Source organism: Miniopterus natalensis, chromosome 11, assembly GCF_054644295.1.
Source record: "Miniopterus natalensis isolate mMinNat1 chromosome 11, mMinNat1.hap1, whole genome shotgun sequence".
Classification (NCBI taxonomy): Eukaryota; Metazoa; Chordata; class Mammalia; order Chiroptera; family Miniopteridae; genus Miniopterus; species Miniopterus natalensis.
The window spans coordinates 21,780,854-21,787,683 of NC_142091.1; the positions used below are offsets into that span (position 1 = coordinate 21,780,854).

At 45.8% G+C, this 6,830-nt stretch overlaps 1 protein-coding gene across 1 annotated transcript in view; it reads right to left on the reverse strand.

Annotated features, from left to right (window-relative positions):
- The window catches only part of CNTN5 (contactin 5), a 964,763-nt gene extending 960,404 nt beyond the window's left edge, over positions 1-4,359 (reverse strand). Inside the window, exon 1 of the mRNA XM_087821593.1 lies at positions 4,219-4,359. The gene's annotated coding sequence lies outside the window, so the exon portion shown is untranslated. The remainder of the gene's footprint in view (positions 1-4,218) is intronic.
- Between the last annotated feature and the right edge of the window lie 2,471 nt (positions 4,360-6,830).

A 6,830-nucleotide genomic window follows, 5' to 3' on the forward strand; every position in this document is an offset into this window, starting at 1 on the left:
TTTTCGTCTATACAAATACTTGGAATCATGACTAGCGTAAGAGGAAATATGCGGTCCTGCCAAACCTTGTAAAAGAAGTCCACTTGTTAAAAATAAATTAAAAAGTGGTACACACAGGGAAGCAAGTTATTAGGCCATTATGGATTTTTAAGGGAGCATTGAGAAAATCAGGAAAAAAAATCAATGTTGCCCCTATGCTGTCAAATGCATCCAATGCAGTTTTGGAAGGGTATAAAAATGACAGTGATCCCAAGGAATCCCAGCTTAAGAAAGACATGGGAAGAGAACATGACTGTACTTTCTAAAATGTATCAAGAATAATAAATTTCACACAGTTTTATATTAGATTAAGAAATGATGGGTTCATTGTTTGTTTTTTAAATTTACTTCCATAAAAAGACAGAGCTTGATTTATTTTTTGAAGTTACTTTATGGCTAATTTCTATAGTTCCATTCCTCCATCCTAAAGAAAACAAGACTTTCCATATTTTGGCTGGCTTTTAAGTCTTATGAGTCAATATTTAAGACAGCTATAATGTCAAAAATACAATATGCACTACTTCTGCATATGAAATTAAAGACCTGTGTTTTAACTTAGGGGCTTGATAGGCATGAAAATGCTCTACATTTAGCTTATACACATATTTATCATAAGTAAAACATAAAGTTAAATATAGTCATATATCAAGTTCATGGGATATAATTAATACTGCTAAATAATTCTGATAAAAAATAACTGGAAAACTGTATTTTCCTAAAAAGTAAATATATATATAATAAAACCATTTAAAAATTCCTTTTAGCCGGACAGGCATAGCTCAGCAGTTGAGCATCGACCTAGGATCCAGGAGTTCAAGGGAGATCACCATTGGATTCCTGGTCGGGGCACATGCCCGGGTTGTGGGCTGGATCCCCAGTGGGGAGTGCAGGAGGCAGCCGATCAGTGACTCTCTCATCATTGATGTTTCTCTCTCTCTCTCTCCTTTTCTCTCTCTGAAACCAATAAAGATACATTTTTTTAAAAAATTCCTTTCATACCTACTTTATCAATGAAGCACTACTGAATTTTTTTTATTTTAATGAAAATAATTAACCAAAAAACTGTTCAAGTGTCTGGGGAAAATATAAACTGATACTATTCCATTTATCAGAACCCTTCTAAACATTATACATTTGAATTTCAAAAAATTATAAAACAGGAGAAATTAACTGAAAGGGTATGAAACACAGAGATGGGACATTGTTCATAATAGTTTTTAATCCTAAATCTTAAGTATTAATGAGTTTTATATACTTCATTACTTTTTAAAATGTATCAGTCTCTAATGTAGAGTTATTGATCACAAACGCTCAGAAAATAGACCTCTGCAGAGATTCTACTGCTTTGAGCTTCCGACCAGCCTCTTTCCTGCTATAAAGTGCTAAGAAGTTCATGTAACATATTAGCACAACCTTATAACACTGATCTAAAAAATATCTTGTCTGAAATACAGACTTCTTTTATATTTGTATCTTCAGTAATAAGAAAGATGAATAAATCTGAGCTCTTGAAGTCAGATTTTTGAGACAGCAAATTATATGGACCCATTTATATTGAGAGAAATAAATGTCCAACCTCTTTGTAAATTTTTAAGAGCATATTTAAAAAGAGAGACAATTAAAAACCTATGAGTTATCAAAATATGTGTGGTAAGATGGATTCAGCAAATCCAACACTGTAAAGATGTTGGCCTCATAAACCCTAAATTAATTTTTGAGGAATGGGGGGCACTAACCTCTACTATAAAACTTTTTTTTTAGTAGATGGAACTTAGATATAGTCATATCATCTTTACACTATTACAGCCATCAAGGTAAGTTTTCTTTCTTTCTTTCTTTCTTTTTTTAAAAATAAAAGCATACCTCTTGTTTTATCTAGAAATAAGACAAACTCCAAAATCACTTGGCCAGCATAGCATCCCCTTACTTTCTTCATTTGGAGAGCCCTCTACTCTACCCTTTATTGACATCCTCTGGCCTTATCACTAAGTCAGTATTACCATTAAACCACACTCTAACCTCTACCTTGAAGGTGGCAAAGGTTTTTTAAGCTGTTAAATAAAAAAGACATTTAAAGAAGTATATATTAGTCAACCCTGATACATTTTTAAACTTAATTGAGCACATACAATTGAAGTAAAGTTTCACAAGCAACTAATTTTTAATTATTCTTAAATAAGCACAGTCTATGTGTTCATTCATAGTTTGATTTTGGTTCATCTCCCAAAATTAATAAAGACATCAGACAACCTCTTAGTTAAAGTACTACTCACCTGAGGAAACGAGGTATTTCAGTGACCCATTTAAAAAGTCCACAACTGCAGCTTCTCAGATCTATTTCCAAATACATCCTTGCATGCATGTGCCTCAAAAGTTACAAAGTCTGGCTTTTAGTTAATCTATTGGGGTAATGTCCTTTTTTCTAACTTTTGAGAATTCTAACTTTCTATTCAGTTGTGTAATGAAATCAAAGAGAAATTAAAATTAGTAGCTTTTCTCTTTATTTTTTAGTTTCCCAAAGTTTTAAATATGAACAATTAAAAGGCTCCACCAAGCCCTACACAACACATTGCCATTCATATTGTAATAAACACTTTACTAATTTTTCTATTTTCAAATATATTTTATATCATCTCACCACACTCCAGCTAAGTTACTTTTCAAATTCAATTTTATTTTTTAGCCCACATTTCCTTCTTTAAAAAGTTTTTAACTTCAAATGTTGTGCTTTGTTTCCTTCACTAAACTTAGTTGGTCTTAGTATGAATATCTTTTCATTTTTATTCAATTGTTTCATGTAACAGGTTCTTACATAGTCATATTGTGTGTTTTTCCATTTTAATCAAGGAAACATATAACTCTGAGACTCAGTAAACTGGTCCACATTGGACTTATAATAGTTTGAGTATGAAGTAGGAAAATATGCAAAAAAAAAATTTATGAGTTTCCTAAGAGTGGCAATAGGCACTTTGAAAAAACAAATAATGACCTAATCAGTACTAATTCTTTTATGTCTAAGGTCACAATATTAATAATGCTGCACTCCTTTAAGCTTGCTACGATAGTCTGTAGTTCTGTGGCAATTCAATAGTCCTCAGTTATGCCTCTAATGATTTTTAAATTTGACCCACTACTTATTTGTCAGTATCCTTTAAGGCTAATACCCTAATAAACATTTACTTCCTATATCCTTATTTCCACAGCGAAAATTGAGAATCAAGGCATAAGCATGGCATCTCTAAATGATTTTCTCTCTTAAATACATAAATAAGAAGAGTAGCTGCATGGAGGTAAGGCATTTCACAAACAACAGCTAAAAAGTTTTTTTGCTTCCAAACCTGCGTTGTACATGACCGCAATTAACAGTATTTTTCATGCTAGAGAGCTGATACAATTTAAAAACAAGAGAATTCCAAAGTATTTCGTGGACTCTTTGCCCAATAAAGTTAGCTAAAACAACTTAATTTTTTTTAAGGTTGTCAGAGTCATTTTCTCAGCTGATGGTACACCATGCCCATGGGTACAGAGGCAAATGAACGTTTTCCCACTTTTCCCTGGAAAACTCAGGACGTCTGAACACCGTCGCGCTCCTTTCTGAGTCCAGCACACCGCCGCACAACATTCAGCAGGCGCCTCAGCATCGCCCGAACTGCAGCCTCACCTCCCGAACTTCGCAGAACTTGGCTTCACAGCCTGCCCGCGGCGCCTAAGTTCCGCACCGCGGCCCGGGCTCGGCCCCCACGCGCCGCCGCGCCGCGCCGCCGCCCCGCACCGCCGCGCCCGGGAACGCGGCCCGGCGCTCAGCAGCCGCGGTCTTTCCGCGGAAAAGCCCCTACCCCGTCCTGGCCCTGGGCGCCGCACACTCAGTCGCAGGGACCCACGCGAGGACGGAGCGGTCGGCAGGGAACACACCCACGCGCCCTACCTCCCCTGCTTCAACTTTTCTGACCTGAAGCCCCAGCGGAGAACAAGGGCATGTTCAAAGCCGAGCAGCGGCAGCAGCTGTGTCTTACAGTTTTCACACCCCGGCACCCCGGCACCCCGGCACCCCGGCACCCCGGCACCCCGGCGAGGGCAGGGAGCGTGGCTCCGCCGAAGCCAGCGCCAGACGCTCAGCGCCGGGCACCCGGAGCGCACGGCCCCCGGCGGCGGCCGCGGGGCGCGCGCGTCGCCACTCACCCAGCAGCCGCCGGCTCGCCGTCCTCGCTCCGCGCCGCTCAGCGCCCGTCCGCCATCCTCCGCCCGCGGCGCAGTTCGGGGAGCGCAGTTCCCGGGGCGCTCGCGCAGCCGGCGGCAGGAGAGACCTGCGGAGTTTTTAATCCTTCAGCGGGAGCCCTCGGCCGGCCCGGCTCCGCCCCGGGGAGACGACCCAGGGAACGCCTCCTTCCCGCCCCGAGCTGCGACCGCACTTCGGCTGCTGCCTCCCGGCCGCTCAGGCTCCCGCGCTCCGTAGTTGGTTATATTGGGGAGCAGGTGCGGCGCCTCCTCGGGCGGGTGCGCGGGGCTCGCGCGGGCTCCGCCAATGCGTCCGCGCGCCCCGCGCCGCGCGCCTCTCACTGGCTGGGGCCGCCGCCGAGCGCCCGCCGCGCCGCGCCGCCCCGCCCCGCCCCGCTCGCCCGCGCCGCCGCCGCGCCCGCGCCCGCGCCCCGCGCCTCGCCGCCTGTCGCCGGAAAGGCTCCTTGAGCGTGTCCCCCGGCTGAAAGGTCTGTTCGCTTTCCGAACGGGTTTCTAGGTCTCTCGGCTCATCTGGCGGGTTAACCGCTCTTCCCCTCCGCGCCTGAGGACAGGGGCGCCCCTCCCCCGCCCCTCAGCCCCGCGCGGGGCCCCAGTTGAGCGAGGGCAGATGACAGAGCAGAGGACGTGCGGGTGCCGCGGGCTCGGGAGGGCGCGACCAGACTGGGCCCCCCCCCGTCCCGCGGCCGCCGCCCCCGCTCTGGCTCCGGGCCCCCGCTGCCTCCTGCGCGGCCGGCCGGCCCCGGAGTGGACTTTCTCACTTTGGAGAATTTCTGGGGTCCTGGCTGGGAAGCGCCTCGCTTTGTTTGCACACTTCACGAGTTCTGTGTTCTTAGGCTCCCTGACTGTTTTTATTTCCCCTTGATTTTTGTTGTGCCCCCTCCGCGGCAGTTCTGAATAAGCTGAGGAAATAGTTGGCCGCGTCTAGCCAGCACCCCCGCCTCTGGGTATTTATATCCCAGGAGATGGATGTAATTGGGAACATCGCGCAGGTAGTAAATCCCCAGCGTGGCAGCTTCAGTGCCATTGTTCCGCGCCCCCCCCCCCCACTTTTCCTCCCCGAGTCCCCCTGCGACCCCCTTGCGTGGTCCGATGTCGCGGGAGCGCGTGTTCAACGGAGGCTGGGGCGTTTCGGCGGCGGTGCGTTTCCGCAGGGAACGGGGCCGGCACCTGTGAGAAACCGGGAGGGAGTCCCGCGCGCTGCTGTCACTTTCCGCCCGGGTCTAAAGGAAACTTGCGGGAAAGCCTCGGGTCACCCCGCCGCGGGCGCTGCCTGCTTTTCACGCGCGCGCGCGTCCAGCCTGCCCCCGCGCGCGGGCCGAGGCGCCTGCTCCCTTCGCTCCCCACTGGGGTCTGGGGGAGCCCGGGGCGCGCCGCCCGGAGCTGGAAGCCCTCCTGCCACCGCCGGCTCTGTTCTTTCTCCCGCAGCTTTCCCAGGGATCAAAGTGAGTCCCTTCCCTGCGCCTGGGCTTCTCCCCATTCATCCCACACGTTACACAAACATCCAGGCTGAACGGCCACCCTCAGGGTCTAGGCTGGTGTTTTTCGTTCTACAGCAAAGACCAGTCTGTGCATTCACATTTAATGCTTCTCTACCCTCCCACATACTTTTTATGTTCTTCTTCCCCTCCCCGCTTCCCAGTAATCAGGTGATTTTCTTTATGTGTTAACTGAGGGATTGCTGCTGAGATTCCACTTCTCTGGGCTTTTTCTCCCCTTCGCTGGCTCCACTCGTGCGCCAGGCTGTTGGCTCACAGAGAGAATCAACCCAGGGCTCTTACCACCTCTTTAGATTTATCACGAAATAGGTTCAAAGTCTGAGAGCTGAAAGCGTGTGTTTCTCTAATGTGCAGTTGTTTTGCCTTGAAACGTTCGTTGTAATTGAGCACATGCAGCCTTACTGGGGGACCTGAGGGTGAGCTTGCTTGCAAGTGTTCTTCACTTCCTAAAACACCTTTCTAGGACGTGACTTAAGGATTTTGGCATTTACATCAGTATCTCGTGTATTTCATATACTTTCTTTTAACTGGCATTTCAGAAAGGATTGAAGTGGGCTTATCGGAATTTATTGAATTAAAAATTAATCAAAAATGTAGGTCAGTCTAAAGTGGTAGATAATAGTAGAGCTACGAAGCCAGGAATGGGGTTTAGGGAGAAAAATGCATTTATATTTTGTCAGAAATGTCCCCAAGTTTACCATTAAGATAGGTAGTGGCTAGTGTAGAGAAGGGAACACTATTGGCCACATGCATGATCTGTAGCATCCTACCACAATAAACCTAACAAGGAAATTTATGTTTTAAATGATATAGATGGATTCAGTATTTCTCCATTTTAATAAAAGAATCTAAAGGTTTATGATGTTTTGATTTTTTATAAAGGAAACAATGTTATTACAGGTATTGGGATGAACATACTTTTGCAACAAGTAGATGATGTAATAATAGCATTTTTCCTTTCAAGGTTATCTGATCATTTAGAGGGACAGAAAGGAGATGGTGAGTCTGGTTAATTAGGAATAGTAAGGTCTGTTTCTGTCAGTTCAAGTTTGGAATGTT